At 43.0% G+C, this 18250-nt stretch overlaps 1 protein-coding gene across 1 annotated transcript in view; it reads right to left on the reverse strand.

Moving 5' to 3' along the window:
• Positions 1–3476, reverse strand: part of LMO3 (LIM domain only 3) — a 66071-nt gene extending 62595 nt beyond the window's left edge. The window contains exon 1 of the mRNA XM_089689090.1: positions 3145–3476. The gene's annotated coding sequence lies outside the window, so the exon portion shown is untranslated. The remainder of the gene's footprint in view (positions 1–3144) is intronic.
• Between the last annotated feature and the right edge of the window lie 14774 nt (positions 3477–18250).

Below are 18250 nucleotides of genomic sequence, written 5' to 3' on the forward strand. Positions count from 1 at the left end.
ACATTCCATCACTAGATTGTGTCACCCCATCACTGCACTATATAATTTCATCCCCAATCACCCCACCCCATCACTACCCTAATCAAATCAAAACCCAACATCTGAATCCAATACTATACAGCACTGAGAGCAGATATTTAGGGCAGTACAAGAGGAAATATTGTAGGGTCCATAACACCAACACAGATATATCTTCACCAACACTCATATAGCCATCACACCAACACTGATATTTCATCACACCAACATCTCCATTTTACCATTATTGATACAGCAGCTCTGATATCTCTATTATCTCTATTACACCAACACTAATATCTCCATCACACCAACACTGATAATGCCATTATACCAGCACTGGTAACTATCACACCAGCACTAACATCATCTTTACACTGCCACTGATATCTCCATTATACTGCCACTGATATCTCCATTATACTAACAGTGATATTTCCATTACGCTTGCACTGATATCTCTGTTATACTAACACTAATATCTCCATCACACCAACACTGATATCTCCATTATAACTGCACTATTTCCATTATCTCCATTATAACTGCACTATTCCATTATACTAACAGTGATATTTCCATTACGCTTGCACTGATGTCTCTATTATACTAACACTAATATCTCCATCACACCAAAACTGATATACCATCACTGATAGCTCTATCATACGAGCACAGATATTACCATCACACCGCCACGGATCTCTCCATTATACCTGCACTATTTCCATTATACCAACAGTGATATTTCCATTACACCTGCACTGATATCTCTATTATAATAACACTAATATCTCCATCACACCAACACTGATATCACTAATATACCAGCACTGATAACTCTATCATACCAACACTAATATCACCATCACCCCGCCACTGATATCTCCATTAAACCAGCACAATTCCTATTATACCAACAGTGATATTTCCATTACACCTGCACTGCTATCTCTATTATAGTAACACTGATATCTTCATCACACCAGCTCTAATATTTCCATTATACCAACACTGATATCTCCATCACACCTGCTGTAATATCCCTATTACACCAACACTGATATCACCAGCTCCGGTATCTCTCTCACACCAACACTAATATCTCCATCACACCAACTCTACTATACCTTTACACCAACACCGATATCTCCATCACACCTGCACAAGTTTCTGCATTACAGTCACGCTACAAGAATTTTGGGGTGAATTTCTTTGGGCCTGAAATGTTCGGTGAGGGTCTTCTGGATCGGTCAGGTTTTATACGGCTCACAGATTCACCTCCTTCCCCTTCTATGTGCTGGATTGTATGCATGTAACGTTCATGCTATCACCTTGGCGTGCACACAGTAACATGTATGTTGATAGTATTTTGGATATTACATGTGCTGTGTACACTTGGGAGGTACTTGGAGAAATGGGGTCTCATTCATAATTACACATATTATGTGTTTTTGTGTGTTTCCTTTTATTTTGATTGTCTTGTCTAATGCATGTTAAGACAAAAAATTTACCACTCAGCTTCACTAATACTATTTTTTTTTTTTTAGATAAATCACAATTTTTAAATAAAAGTCACACTTGTCATTACACCCCAGTGCTCACTATACAGCCCAGTGTTTTTAACCACTCTGTGTAGCGATGGTTCCTTTCTAATATACTGCGCTGGCTACTTATGGACATTAACAGTACATCTGCAGAAACAAAATTGTTCCCCCCCAGTATGCAAACTGCCCCCATCACCATCCCTATATGCTCTCCTCCTCCAAACATACCGAACAGCACTGAACACCGACTGCCACAACCCCCCCCCATCAATCATCACCCCAAATCCCCCTTGTTGTGACCTCTCCCCCCCTTCAATATCTGCAGCAGAATGGAGGAGAGAGGAGGGGGACTGGGAGAGGAGAAATAAAATCACAACAAATGGAACAGCTAATGAGGACAATTAAATTAATTATGTTGAAGGAGATGAGACCCCCCCCCCACCCGAATCCGTGTGATCTGTTACCCCTCGCTGCTAACCGCCGTGCCGTAATTCACCGCTGCTGATTAGAGCATCTATGCAAATCTTTGTTTAAATCATTCAGCTAATTAAATGATGGGATTATTCCTACAGTGACATCATTCCTGCTAATTAGCACTGTTTGGACTCTGGCAATAGGAGCCCTGACAGAAAGCGCTAACCCCTCATGTGCCGCCTGCCAGGCCACTGTTCTGGCTTCTTAACCCTTTCCCTGCTGGGAGGTGAAGGCTCTGCTCTCTGGTTGGTTAATGAGTTGCTTAGATTCTCTTGGGTTCTCTTAACTCCTCTGTACTGGGCAGCAAGAAAGCTGTCTGGGGCTGGTTAACTCCTTCAGCGCAGCAGTCAGAAAGGCAACAATGATGGGATTTAACCCCTGCCACACTGGGTTGTATTCTTAGATTGCTTAACCCCTTGCACACTTTGTCTAGAAGCCAAGGCCTATGGGGACACATCCTAATTCCTGTGTACATTAGCCACCTGTGTTCAGGGTTCATAGGTCACTTCCTGACACCATTAACCCCATGGCTACCAGCAGTTCTGCAAACACCGAGCCACCATTCAGCCACAGTGACCCCCCTCCCTTCCCCCCAAAATGCGCTGATAATTAGATGGGTGACAAAATGCTCCTCTTTCCAGACTGAATGATGAAATGCATTAAAGCTGACACTGCATTACCTGCCAGTAATTAGGTTTTGTCAGGAATTAAATGATTTGAAAGCAGTTCATCTCCCCAATCATGCAATTTCCAGCCACACTTCATCCCTCTCTGTGATAGAGAATCGCAGCTTCCTAATCATGGGAATTATTCCCAGTAACGGTGTAGACTTCCCATTCTACGAGGAGCAGCAAGTAAATCTGCCAGACAGCAATTTAATCATCCCTGAGAAAACACCATTGACCCCCTCCCTCCTCAAAATCTCCCTGCATTCGGCACAAGAAGTAAAAAGAAACCGGGACGTGGCTCATTCATCCGGACCGACGGCACGGCAGAATCCAAGACAAATCCAAACTTAATGACACTGCGACTTCCCAACTGGGCAGCAAAGCCAGGTCTCGTTACCTTCGGGTTCAGACAGGCGACGTCTAGAGGAACGACTCACCTTATCTCAGGTGCAGGAATAGAATTTCCAAAGTTTGTCCCCACGGCAGTACGGCACTCTGCGGGATCCGATGAAGAGGTGCCAGAAAAGTAAAGGTTGAAGCAATCGCACTTTCACGTCTTTGTGCTGCAGAAATAAAATGATTTGAATGAACTCCAGAGCAGAACAAGTCAAAGTGGCGAGTGTGGGGGAGGCGGCGGTGCCAGGTCTGCGTTCGGCTGCCAGCAATGGCCCTTCTTCTCCTTCAACGAGTAGTGCACACAGAGACCTGAGTGGGCCAGCGTTCACTATTTAAATACCTCAGCAGGTCCCTAGTTAGCAGCTTCCTTCAGCTCATCCAAGAAGCTGACAAGTGCTGTTAAGGAAACTGTACATGTTGCTCTAATGGACCTCATTAAGTCCTACTTACAGATGTTCTCTTAACATAATTGATCTGCGGTGAGTTGAGAGGACTGCAACTTATTCCCTAGCCCCCAATTATGGTTGGGTAATTAGATCCCCAACCTCCGATTTTTCACATTCACCCTTCTAACATTCCAAAATATCAAAGTATCTCTTTCACACAAAAGCTGGAGTCTCCCCCTTGCTGGACCCGCAGTATTGACAGTCAGATCTCCTAACCTTTTGTACAGACGCCACTTCTAATGGCGCGTACCGTCCACTGACACGAGCGCCTTTCCAGCATCGCTTCTCTTTTTAACCCTCAGAAACAAAAGGGTAAAAAAAACCAACTTGTATAGATTGTACTTGTGATAAAAGATTGCAGTGATGGGACTTGGCAGCTCATCTACTCTTCTAATGTCTTTTTATGTGGATTAATTCCTCAGATGAAAACTTTAAGGAACAATGAAGGAGAGCTAGTTCTGAAACGGTGGAGAGAGAAAAAAAATTAGCGAGCACACCTGGGACAGATGAAGCCAGACTTGCGCTTTTATAATGCCAATCAGCGCGCCTGTTATCATGCCTCTAATTAGGAAAGCAGCCTAAAACAGGGAGCACTTGGGGAAATGGTAATTCTGTGGTTTTGCACTTAAAAGGGGAGACATTTCTTGCACTGTAGAAATCCAGGATTGGGAATGACAAGTCCTTTAACTAATGGGGCGGATTCAGAGCCTTGTGTGCTGCATCTTCTCTGTGTCTGATTCATAAAAAGTGGACAAAGTCTGCAGAAAGCCAGCTGAACCTGAACGCTGCAGATCTCCGGGGAGCAGAAAGTAATAGAGATCATTGTTCAGCCCCACGCAACAAATTCCTTACATTTGCATCTCAACGTGATCATTAAGAAACCAAAGGAGCCAATTCAATTTTGGACCAGTCAGAGGCTGAGGGGGTAGTGTGCAACTAGCATTGTGGCTTGTGCACCTGGACATGCAATGATGAAAGATGGGGGGGGGTGATTAAAGAGTAGCTTGCATCAGCACTTGTGGACATAAACTATAGGCAGTCATGGAGGATTAGGGGAATGCATATAGGGAAGCTTGGATCAGGACTTATGCATCTGGATTTTTTGCAGTCATGGCAGATTGGGGGTGCATGTGGTGGCTTCACTTATGAAAATGTTTCACTTAGGAATGGTTGCATGATAATTTGTGGTGCTATTGTATATGGTGGATGTTGCAAGGGGGGCAGGGCTTTTGGTCCACTCAAATCTACATGAACACAGTCGTGGTCATTTTTACATGTCAACAAGCACAATTAATATACTTTTTGTCATCATACAAAATGGAAGGAGCTTTGAAGACTGGCCTGCATTGGGTATTACGCTGAAAGAAAATGTGCATTACCACATGTTTTTACCATTCTTTGCTTGGGGTCTCTTTAACAGGCAGAGAACAATCCAGAAATGATCCTCTGTTGCCCTGCAAAAACAACTTGGGTTCAGTCGAAAAAATCACACAGATGTGAAAAAGCATTTCTGGAAGTGATTGATCTTCCAACCAATAAGGCTGACAATTTCTAGTTGTGAATTACTTCATACACAAATATACCTGCAGAGCTGTAAATAGACATCATGCTGCCTAGGCAGGCTGAATGATAACCCTCTGTTGTACAAGCTCCGCCCTTTGTGTCAATTGATTATATTAGGAAAATCTGATGCTAGAATGTGCTACTGGAAGATGGAGGTGATCTGCTTTATATTCACAGCTTTTTATCTATTTGTTGGTGCAAACCACCAAACCAAAGAGAAGAGCGGGCTTCATGTTTACAGAGCTATAAATATTCTTCTGGCTCCTCTCAACACCTTCTGCGCCTTTCTGCATTCTCTTTCTGCACCCCCTACCCTCCATACTCTAACTTTTGTTTTTGTACCCCCTTTCCATCCTGCACTTTCTTCTGTCTCTACACTTATTTCCCTTGTAACACTCTCCACTGTCCCTTCCTGTACTCAATTTTGTGCCAGCATTGCTTTCTGTCTCTTTACCCCTTTCTTCTCTTCTGTTTCTGCACTCCCTTCCCTGCCTACACTTAGTTCTCTCCCTGCACCCCTTTCCCTCTCTACACTCCCTTCTGTCCCTGCACCCCTTTCCCTCTCTACACTCCCTTCTGTTCCTGCACACCTTTCTGTCTCTGTACCCCCTTCCCTCTTTACACTCCTTTTTGTTTCTGCACCCGTCTCTGCACCCCCTTCCCTCCATACACTCCTCTCTGTTTCTGTACCCCTTTCTGTCTCTGCACCCCCTTCCCTCCCCTCTCTATACTCACTTCTGTTTTTCACCCCCTTACCTCCCTACACTTACTTTTGTCCCTGCATGTCCCATTCTGTCCCCACACCCCTTTCTGTCTCTTCAACTGTCACCTGTCTTCACCTGTCTCTTTTACACACTCACTACTGCCTTTGCACCCCCTTTTATGCTTAGCACCCCCTTCTCTTCCTGCATCCAAATTCTACTCTGCACCCCATCCCTCATTTCTCTTTGCACTCCCTGTTCCTTGTTCCCTCCCATCCTCGGGTGCTTAAAAATGTCAGAGAATTGAAGCATCCATCATATAGCTTTTCCAGCGTGCCAGATACTCAACATTCATTACTCTGAAAAAAATGGTTATAAATGAAACAAATTACAAAACATATTTTAGAAAAGTCATGAGAGTTATGGTACCATGTACACCACCTATATTCCGGAGATCAACTCCTGACTTTCCCCCTTCAGTGGATAGTCCTTTTCTGTGATAGGCCAATGAAAGGTGGATGTGGCCACAAAAAACACTCATCGAAGACACTCAGCACTGGTCCTCTTATCCTGGTTTTCCACCTTCATTGAAAAGACCTCCAGGCAGCCCAGAATATCCTGATGACATCACTGGCAGGCCAGTCTTTGCCATGGTGTTAGAGATTTTGTATATAGCCCTACAGGTCAGACAGTGTATAGTCCACCTGTTTATCTGCTGCTTCACTATAAACAGGAAACAGGAACTTTAATATAGAGAAAATACATAGAGTTCTATCATAGATGCAGCTACAACCTTATAAACACTGCCATCTTCTGGTTGAAGAATATATCTCTACTGAACACCGAAGTAGTTGTTGCAAAAATACATGAACACTGTACTCCAAAACATGACACATCTTTATGTCCCAGGGAACTCTAGAAAAGGATTTGGCTATTTACCAGGCTTTACCTGGGACCAGATGGACAGCTGAGTTCACAGCCTCCTAGCCCAAAATGATCCTGCACAGTAGGCATGGCAGAAGAAGAGGTGAGTGCATGCATGGAGTCTAACAGGTCTGAGTGGTCCAAAACCCCCCACCCCATCCACAACAATGATAGTGGATCAGTGTTAATTCTAACTTTGGAGTGGTCAGTGAAATAGAGAAGTGACAGTATGAAATCATGACGGTTTTTTTACAACTTCATGTTAATATGCACTGAGTATCAGAAATACATAATTTTGGTCCACTGGTACCTCCTTCCTAAGCTATGTGTAATCACACTATTGCTGCCAGAGAAGGGTGGGGTTGGGGGGCAGTTTGTTCTCCACTATTATCAGATCATGTATGACAGACCTTCTCCTGGTCACCTATTCTAGTATTCAGTGGTTAACGTTGAAAAAAAAGACATAAAATACATCTAGGGAATAGATCTGACCTGCACAACTTTTTTAACGTTTATCATCCTGGCTTTGGGCTCTCAGCCACCCTACTGACCCTACTGCTGATGATCATCTTTTTGTGGGAGCTCCATCCTATACATAGAACTACCTGACACCTGCTGTGAAGCAAGAGTATGCAAAACCCCCTGAGTGAGGAGAGAACTACTGGTAGCCACTAGCTGCACTGGCTGCCAGCACCTGTTGCTCTGTAATTGATGACTAGCTGTGGGAGATGGTAGGGTGTACAAAGCAGCATGGGAAAACCCACCAAATATTACCAATATCTGAAAATGGCATTTCCAGTCTTGTGTTAGGCGAATGTCTGCATTCATCTGGTTGATTTGCTTGGACTCACCCACATTATTACTGAGAATGTACGTATAGGATAACAGGCTTGCAAGCAATACTGTGCGACCAATGAACCGTGTGACACTTGTTTCCATGAAGACTCATTCTGAGTATTTTGTCCTGTTATAAACATCATTTTCACATTGCACTCTGTGGATTAAACCAATCACAATTCTGCATACAAATTGCAGGAGATAAAACATGTAAGATTTAGAAATTTTTCAAGTAACTTATTACAGAATTACTAAAAGGGGAATTTCCTGTTAAGTATTTTTTTTTAGAGTTCACCATTTTATGAGGAATCTTCTCTGCATAGGCATAAACTAAGTCTTCTTTATGGTTCTGATTGCTCTAAACTGATGAAACATTACTTTTATTAGGCTGAAACGGTTCTCTTACTAAATATATCCATATTTGCTTAAACTTTCATGAAACTTTGTCATATTTGGGGCAAAAATTAATTTGTATGACAATCACCATGGTGATATCTAGAGATGAGCGGTTTATAGTTTGGCGACTCCATTGGGATGAGGGTTTTCCAGCACATGGTGGAAGTCTAGCAGATGTTGGCCACAATCAATGAATTTCAGAGTGAAGAGATTTGTTCCGAATCATCTCATGTTGCAGTTTTCTGGATTTAGGACACGGCAAATAAAGCCACCACAACCTTTTTGTGCTTGAAAGCAGGTTATTGTTGTAATAAATAGAGTCACATCTATAATAGTGTTTTCTGCCAAGGTGGACCTATACTTAAAGATTTATTTGCCCAACAGAGATTAGTAATATGACAAAGCAAAACAGTAAAAAAGGGATCTTTAGTTTTTAATTCAGATTAGAGCAGCAGAGCACTTTGACAGTTCCTAGGCTCTTTCTGCTTCACAGTAACCAATCAGGACTTTTATAGGCATATCCTGTCCACTCTAACCTATTACTGGATTACATTAGAACTTCTGAGGCAAAATTCAGGAACATAAAGACTGGAATACTGTGCAATGGAGGACAACATAGGTCTAGGAAGAGCAGTAGCTGTGGAATACTGTCAATGCTAAATCATTCACCACTGACATGTCTCACACCTTATGATGGATCAGGAGGTCGAAGAAGAAAGTCCACTTCTAGGGGCACCATTCCTTATCAATTGAGGTCATCAACTTTACCAACTTGTTAATTTGATCTACTGACACCTAAGTTGGCTATCTATCATACCTGGTGTGTCTGCTTCACCTCTGCTTAACTGTGTCTGATCTTCCACCAGCCTTTGTGCTCCTGGAGCCTAGGTTCAGTCATGGCCTTTAGCTCTCCTGCTCTCTGTCCCTTTTTTTTTGTCTTTTCCAGGAAGTTCTATGATGTGATTTCCAGATTCTTCCGTCTAACTTTCTTCCAGTCTGGTCATCCTTCTGTTCTTTGGCTTGTTGTATCCTGCAGGTCTGGCACCATCCTCTGTATCCCTCTGCCTGGTGTATTAGCCTCTCTACCATTTTCCCCTATATCACTGCCTATACGTTTCCTTGGCGTTAACTTGGTATTAACCTGTATGACATTGACGTAAACCCAATTTGTTGGTGACTTTAGTTTCCAGCTTATGAGTTTCTAGGAACAAGGGCAAACCACTTATATCACATGTCTTATTATCATCATTATTAACTCTTGTATTAGTGATCTGGTAGCAACTATCCTGAATCGCATCCACCCATCCCTGCTACCCATTTCGAACTGCAGCCTTTCTAGACAGTATTTTGGTATGACAATAAATTTGTTGTATTCCCATCCTATTGTGAGTGATGTGTGTGCTGGTCCTGGTTTGTAAATTCTCCAAAGTCCACAGATTGGAGAAGAGACAAGAGGAAACAAAGGAGATTTACTGGTCTGTTAATGAATAGAGCTTCTCTCAGAAATAGATGTGAATAATGCTGGTGTTTAGGATCTGCAGATTTCCCCACAGCCGGAGCTTTAGAAACTGCCAGAGCTCCACTTTTATCAGCGTAATGTTGATTTTAATTAAAGTGTGCGATTTCAGATATTGTTAAATGGAGTGTGCTGAGTGAACACAGTAATGTACCAACTACCTCTGAGACTGCTTCACATTCATAAGCCATTAGTCAGAAACCATTAAATAACAATTGGCTCCATTCAGTGCTGAGCTCGGCCCTTCCCGGTGTTAAATGGGAGATTATATATCACTGATTAATTCCAATTATAACAGCGCTAGCTTCACGATTCCACTACACACCACCTTTAGATTGATTATTTATACTATGTGTGTATACATATATATATATATATATATATCATAGTACACATTGCATACACATTTTATATAGAAAGAAATTAAAATAAAATGAATGGTTCATTAAAGCAAATAAAATAAGTATTTGCATTTTATTGTATTCTCTAATCAGTTCAACGTGAAAGGTGTTTTTGTGAGAATTTACACACAGATATTACAGTGCCAGAGGGGTAACTAAGAACTTACCAGAGGGTGAAAGGGGTTGAGGTGGTGTAGGTTGTTGTGGGAGAGGAGTTGGGCTGTTCAGTATGTTGACAGTGGTAGCTTTTGGTGGAAAGGGGTGGGATATTGGTATTGAACAGGTGTTTGGTGGGGTTGGGATGTAAAGAGTAGGAGGTGGTTAAGTGAAAGAAAATTACTAAGGGTAAGAGAGGGTTTGGTGGGGATGAGAGGGGGATCAGTGGGGGCAGGATGCTAGGGGCAGGGGGAGGTTAGGTGAGAGTGAGATCTTGGTTTTAGGAGATTAGGTTGGGATAGGATCAGATGACAAAAAATGTATATATTTTACTTACATTGGGTTCTTCTATTGTAGAGCTAACAAGGACATGAATTATATAACCCCAATACCAAAAATAAATGGGACGTTGTGTAAAATCTACATAAAAACAGGATGCAATGATTTGCAAATGTCATAAACCCAAATTTTATTCACAGTAGTAAATAGAAAACATATCAAATGTTTAAACTGAAAAAAGGTACCATTTTGTGAAAAAACATACTGTAAAGTAATTTTGAAATTGATGGCAGCAACACATCTCAAAAAAGTTGGGACACGTTCATGTATCATCTGCTGTAGCATCCCCACTATTTTTAACAACACTCTGTAAACATCTGGAAACTGAGGAGACCAGTTGCTAGGGTTTTGGGAGAGGAATGTTGTCTCATTCTTGCCTGATATATGATTCTAACTTCTCAACAATCCTGGGTCTTCTTAGTCATATTCTTTGTTTCAAGATGCACCAAATATTTTCAATTGATGAAAGGCTTGGATTGCAGGCAGGCCAGTTAAGCAGCGGACTCTTCTACTATGAAGCCATGTCATAGGTGCAGTATGCGGTTTAGCATTGTCCTATTGAAATATGCAAGGCCTTCCCTGCAAAAGACATTGGGATTGATTTACTAAAGGCAAATAGACTGTGCACTCTGCAGGTGCAGTTGCTCTAGAGCAGTGGTCTTCAAACTGCGAATGCGACCCTTTGCTTTCCTCTATCCGGCCCTCGGGGTACTATTCCTCCCACTGACACCAACAAGGAGGCACCATTTCTTCCACTGACACCAACTATGGGGCATTTTTCCTTCCACTGACACCAATGATGGGGCAAAATTCCTACCACTGACACAAATGATGGGGCACTATTACCCCACTAACACCAATGATGGGGTACTGTTCCTCTCACTGTCACCAATGATGGGGCACTATTCCTCCCACTGACACCAATTATGGGGGACTATTCCTCCCACTGACATCAATGATGGGGCACTATTCCTCCCTCTGACACCAATGATGGGGCACTATTCCTCCCTCTGACACCAATGATGGGGCACTATTCCTCCCACTGACACCAATTATGGGGGACTATTCCTCTCACTGACATCAATGATGGGGCACTATTCCTCCCACTAATACCAATGATGGGGCACTATTCCTCCTAGTAATACCAATGATGGGGCACTATTCATCCCACTGACACCAATGATAGGGCACTATTTCTTCCACTAATACCAATGAATGGACACTATTCCTCTGTGCACTGACTTACAAGCACTTTGTAATTTTTTTACTCCTACTGACTGGGAAATTCTCTGCTTCCACTGGGCACTTCCGGCCCTTTCTGAATTCTGAATTCTAAATTCTGAAGGACAGTAAACCGGCCCTTTGTTTAGAAACTTTGGCAACCCCTGCTCCACTGCTCCAGAGCTTAGTAAATTAGGCAAAGCTTCACTTTGCAAAGAATACCCAATCACATGCAAGGAAAATAAAAAAAACAGCATTTTTGCTTGCACATGATTGGATGATGGAAGTCAGCAGAGCTTCATCTCAATTACGAAGCTCTGGAGCAACTGCACTTGCAGAGTGCACAGTCTGTTTGCCTTTAGTAAATCCACCCCATTGCCTGAATGTGAGCATGCTGCTCTAAAACCTGGATATTTATTTCAGCTTTCCAGATGTGCAAGTGGCCTATTCTATTCGCACTAATGGACCCCCAGTGGCATCCCGAGGCAGGTGCGGAGGGTGCACGCCGCACTGGGTGACACCTACCGCAGAGGGTGACACCGGACCCGCTCCACGAAAAGGTAAATTGTAAAGCAAGTCGACGATCCCCACAGGATGGATCCAATCCATCCTGCAGGAATCATCTGCTTTCTTTACAACTTACCTTTTCATGGAGCGGGTCCGGTGTCACCCCGTATAGGTTGCATGCTGACGATCCCCGCAGGATGGATCGGTTCTGCGGATTGGGGAGCATAATGGATCAGACTCCGATCCATTATGCTCAAACTGCAGATCTGATCCATTCTCCGGGGATCGTTGGAGTCACCAAGTGTTATCGCACCGGGTGACACCAACCCTAGGGACGCCCCTGTGCACCCCCATACCATCAGAGATGCAGGCTTTTGAACTGAGCACTGATAATAAGCCAGAAGGTCCCTCTCCTCTTTAGTCTGGAGGATGTGGTGCCCATGGTTGCCAAAAAGAATGTCAAATTTTGATTCGTCTGACCACAGAACAGTTTTCCACTTTGCAACAGACCATTTTAAATGGGCTTTGGCCCAGAGAAGGTGAACTGTGTTCACAGACAGTGATTTTTGGAAGTATTCTTGAACCCATGCAGTGATGTCCATCACAGAATCATGCCTATTTTAATGCAGTGCTTTCTGAGGGCCCAAAGATCACAGCAATCTAATTGCATTTAAGCCTTGTCCCTTGCACACAGAGATTTCTTCACATTCTCTGAATCATTTGATAGTATGTACTATAGATGAAGATATTTTTAATGTCTTTTCAATTTTACGTTGAGGAACATTATTCTGAAACTGTTCAACAATTTTAGACCCAGCTTTTCAAGGATTGGTGAACCTCTGTTTACCTTTACTTCTAAGACACTTTGACTCTCTGAGATGCTTTTTTAATATCATCTTACTAACCTGTTGACAATTAACCTAATTAGTTGCAAAATGTTCTTCCAGCTCTTTCTTGTTAGTAGCACTTACTTCGCCAGCATTTTGTTACACTGTTCCAACTTTTTTGAGACGTGTTGCTGCCACCAATTTCAAAATTACTTTATTTTTTTCATAAAATGGTAAGTTTTCTCAGTTTGAACTATTGATATGTTTTCTATTTTCTATTGTGAATAAAATATGGGCTTATGAGATTTGCAAATCATTGCATTCTGTTTTTATGAAGATTTTACAGGGTGCCCCAATTTGTGTTGTAATTGGGGTTGTACTGTGACATACATGATACAGACATGGGGCACTGCTACAGATCACATTACAGTGAGGATTTATGTTATTCATACATGGGGTCCTTCTATTAATCAGATGAGACAGGGATGCATATTATACATACATGGGGCATATATTTTACACATACGATGTTCTTCTATAGATCAAATGACAGTGAGGACTTACATTATACATACTTGGGGTTCTTCTATAGATCAGATGAGAGTGAGGACATACAGTATATTACACATACATAGGATGTAAATAATACCTAAATGGGGTTGTTCTATAAATCAAACGACAGCGAGGACCTACAGTATATTATACATACGTAGGATGTACATAATACCTAAAGGGGGTCCGTCTATAGTTCAGATGACATTGAGGATGTGTATTATACATATATTGGGTCTTTTTATGGATCAGATGATAGCAAAGATGTCTATTATACATACAGGGGGCCATGTACAGTATAGATCAGATGACAGCGAGGACAAATGTTATACATAGATAGTATGTACATTATACATGCTGTACATGAGGTCCTTTTATGGATCAGATGACAGCAAGATATAGAACAGTGGGGACATATATTATACATAGGAAGTCCTTTTATAGATCAGAAAATAGTAAGGACATTCATTATACATACATGACATTATTCTATAGATCAGATGACAGCAAGGATGCATATTACACATACATACGATGTATCTTATACATATATGGTGTCCTTCTTTAGATCAGATGACAGTGAAGTGATTGTTGCCTTGTTCTTTCTCAAACATCTAATCATAGAATAACACAGTGGGATCTCACTGAGACTAATACACCATAACATGGCGGAGCTGCAAGGTGCACAGTGTCTTTGGCTGGGATGTGCACACCATTTTACAACCTGCTCCTTGTTGGGGGAAGTATTTATTGTGACCCCGGAGAGACGTGAACTGTATGCTGAAGATTCACACATTTCACACATTCTCAGTAATTGCTTTATGGCACCCTGTGTGGTCATTATACCTGACCTTGTAACTCTGCTTATTCAGTTAGACAGTATAATGGGAGATGTGTGATTGCACAAAGCTGAGAATTCAGTTACGTCCGGAGTTCTGTGCTCTTTGATTTCGCTTTAAGCTCTCCCTGAGCAATTATAAAACAATTAATCTTTCCCGCTAAGAATTAAAATGGAAAGTTCCAATTGTTTACATCCTCCCCCTCTCTACTGCCACATTTGGCACTTTTTTTGGGGGGGAGCGGATATCTGGTTTTGACAAGTGTCTGATCCCACTTGTCAGATGCGCCGTGGACAACTGAGCTGGAAGTTCACCCCTCCCTTCCTTCCCCTGCAGCCTTCTGGGACACTACACAGTTTCCAGAAGACTGTGGGATTATTCACAAAGCGCAGCAAGCTTTGCGCATGAGCAGTATGATACCAGCTGTGAAGCCACAAGGCTTCACTGCCAGTTTCCCTTACTGAAGATGCACCTGCACCCGAAGCCAACTGAAGAATCGGCTCAGGTGAGGACATTGCTGGATCCCTGGACAGGTAAGTGTCCTTATTTAAAACGTCAGCAGCAACAGTATTTGTAGCTGCTGACTTTTAATTTCTTTGGGGGAATCTGGAGCTCCACCTGCTTATTTTCTGCTGCACGGCAGATTTCTTCTGAATGCCTCAGACAGCATCCTGTTACTTCTGGCACTCATTCTCTCACCTTCCAAGTACCTGTAGGTTAGAGGAGATGAGGGAGGCATGATCAATGATCTTAGTGGTCCAATTATGGGTGGAGCCTGAAGAGCAGAGCCAAATATTGGCTTCTGTTTTGGGGGTTCTCATCGCTGAGATCTACCTTTTGCGATTTCTGCTTAAAGGAAATGCTTCATAAAGGGCACAGCATGTGTTCACGCCCCAGGGCATAGTGTAGGGATAGTGGGAACCCCTCATAATGAGTATAGCAGGTGTGATGCCCTGGTTACTAAGCACAGGGATGGTTAGGAGTCTTTCATAATGGGCAAAGCAGGTGTGCAGGCCTGGGAACTGTACAGGGATGGTGGGAACCCCTCATAAAGGGCACTGCAGGTGTTCACACCCAGGACATAGTGTAGGGATAGTGGGAACCCCTCATAATGAGTATAGCAGGGGTGATATCCTGGTTACTAAGCACAGGGATGGTTAGGAGTCTTTCATAATGGGCAAAGCAGGTGTGCAGGCCTGGGAACTGCACAGGGATGGTGGAAACCCCTCATTAAGGGCACAGCAGGTGTTCACACCCAGGGCATAGTGTAGGGATAGTGGGAACCCCTGATAATGAGTATAGCAGGTGTGAAGACCTGGTTATTAAGCACAGGGATGGTTAGGAGTCTTTCATAATGGGCAAAGCAGGTGTGCAGGCATGGGAACTGCACAGGGATGATTGGAACCCCTCATAAAGGGCACAGCAGGTGTTCACGCCCAAGGGCATTTTGTAGGGATAGTGGGAACCCCTCATAATGAGTATAGCAGGTGTGAAGACCTTGTTACTAAGCACAGGGATGGTTAGGAGTCTTTCATAATGGGCACAACAGGTGTACAGACCTGGAAACTAAGCTCAGGAATGGTGAGAACCCCTCCTAATGGGCACAGTAGGTGTTCAGACCCAGGAGGTCAGAGCAGGAATGGTAAGAACCCCTCAAAATGGACACAACAGGTGTATAGAACTGTGAACTTAGCACAATGATGACAGAATGCCCTCATAATGGACACAACAACTGTATAGACGTGGAAACATTTTTTACACATATATTTAAGTATTCTCCCTCAGTGGGGTCGTCTATCTGCACGGTCAAGTCACCTATAGGTACATTGAACTTTCAGCTAAGACAGCTAAAGCTGTATGGTACAACTCTGGAACTGCTGAAATAGATATCACATAAATACTGTCCTGCTTGGTTTCCATATATATCACCAAGAGGTTGAGAATTTAAATAGGCCTCTGTTGGAAGACTGCAGAACTACTCCAGCTGATACAACACAAGCAGTGATCCTCACTGACCGCACCAGAGTCCCGGAATCAACATCTTCACCGTTACACTAATCAGATAAGTGGTGGCACTTATTACTGTGAACACGACTGCGAGTGATGGATGAGAGGCGCAAAGGCACAGCCAAATGGAGCGCTTAGATTAAAACATACATATTAAAATTCATCGCCGATGTCACCCATGTACCGGCATGGCGCGGCGAACACTGAGGGCCGCTGAATGATATGGTAATATTTTCTTCCTCCCAGTTGTAGCTTTGGATTGAAATTTATACACTCAATAAGCTGGCGGAGAATCAGAGGGGATCATGCTGCAGAAATGTGTCTCACTCCATTCCGGCCTGTCACTCTCCCAGTCATTTTAATATTTTTCCAATGTCTCGGCTTATTTTTGGTGCCAAACAACATTTTCGAATACAGTCAGTCTGGAAATGAGATGGGTGCGCAGCGCCTTTCATAGTAAACAAGTGAATTTGCAGGAGGCTCTGAGAATTTTCTGTGGTAATAAATAGAGAAATAAGATGTGCGAGTCATCGGCCGCTCGCTCTCCCTCTTAAATAGATTTCTTTGTGACACAATTTGAAACGTTTTCATTTGCGACAGATTTGCTTTATATGAACACATTTTATCCATAATATTCAATAGTTATTGGGTACGAGGAAACCCACTGTGAGATACAAGGACAATTCTAGTTCCCTGGTCGGATTCTGGAAAGATTTAGGACAAGTCGGGATGAACGAATTGATGGGGCAGAGACTTCAGACCAAATGTAAACAGATAAAGCAGAAACAAAGAGACACAAGGTGAAGCATTACCCTGAAATAAGGTGAATTTTGTATAATAATAATAATCATTCAGAATTCCAGCTTTTGATCAGGAAAATTCAGGCCAGAAAGTTGATTGCATATGTATCACTCTCCTGTATTAACCCATCTGCCGCCCTCTGGTCATGAGAATGGAGGTTACATATTGGACCCCTTACTTTCCCTTTCCCCTGTCACACCTCTTTGGTGCCCACAAGGGAAGCAAATAAAATCTCTGATAGTCGAAGGGGTTTTTTAGCCCACAGAGATTACACAGGACAGCAAAATCATTGGTTTATTTTCCTGTGTAAAAAAGAGAAGGAAGTCTAAAACATCAAATGTATATCTGTTGGAGTCAACAAAGAACAAATATCTCACTGACCATCATTCTCACTGGATGGACATTTCGTCTCGCTTCCTGTCCTTGTGACACCATTTTAGACTCATGACCTTCCTAAGCATAGGGTATGAATATGAACGCACCAACCAATCATACAACACCTAAAATAAATATAAGCTGCATATCCAGTGTGAACCAACAAACTATCAATGTCTACATCAAGGGTGCTCAACCCATGGTCCATGACCTCAAGCCAGGGAAGCGCCTGCCAGGGGTTGGCAACCCGTTGATTGCAATCTGGGCTTGCCAACCTGCCATCCCAGAGCATCACAATCCAGTGAGCCGGCAGCGGAAGGAGCAGGTGGCAGTGGAGGGATCAGGAGCCTCATAAGCCGATGCTTCCTCTGTAGCACCAGCGCCTGTCCCAGGCAGAGTGATCCCATGTGCACTCTGCCTCTAATCCTTTCTAGTAGCCTGGAGATTGATGCCAGCAGGGGCTGCAATGGGAAAAGGTAGTCAGTGTATTAAACAACACATACACTGGGCATTATAACTTTTGCCATGGGCATATACTAGCACCTATAAAATGGTTACCAACTATTAGGATGCTTTCACACTGATCTGCGGGTGCAGCGCAGTGCACCTGTGGCTCTCCTGCGGGTTAGCTGCACTGAGCCATAAACTTCTATTATATCTTGTGGGATTGATACTCTTTCTGAAAGCAAGGGCGGACTGACAACTCATGGGGCCCCCGGGCAATAGGGGATCATGGGGC

The sequence above is a fragment of the Staurois parvus genome, unplaced genomic scaffold, assembly GCF_062004578.1.
Source record: "Staurois parvus isolate SC_StPar_1 unplaced genomic scaffold, SC_StPar_1.0 ptg000469l, whole genome shotgun sequence".
Taxonomy (NCBI): domain Eukaryota; kingdom Metazoa; phylum Chordata; class Amphibia; order Anura; family Ranidae; genus Staurois; species Staurois parvus.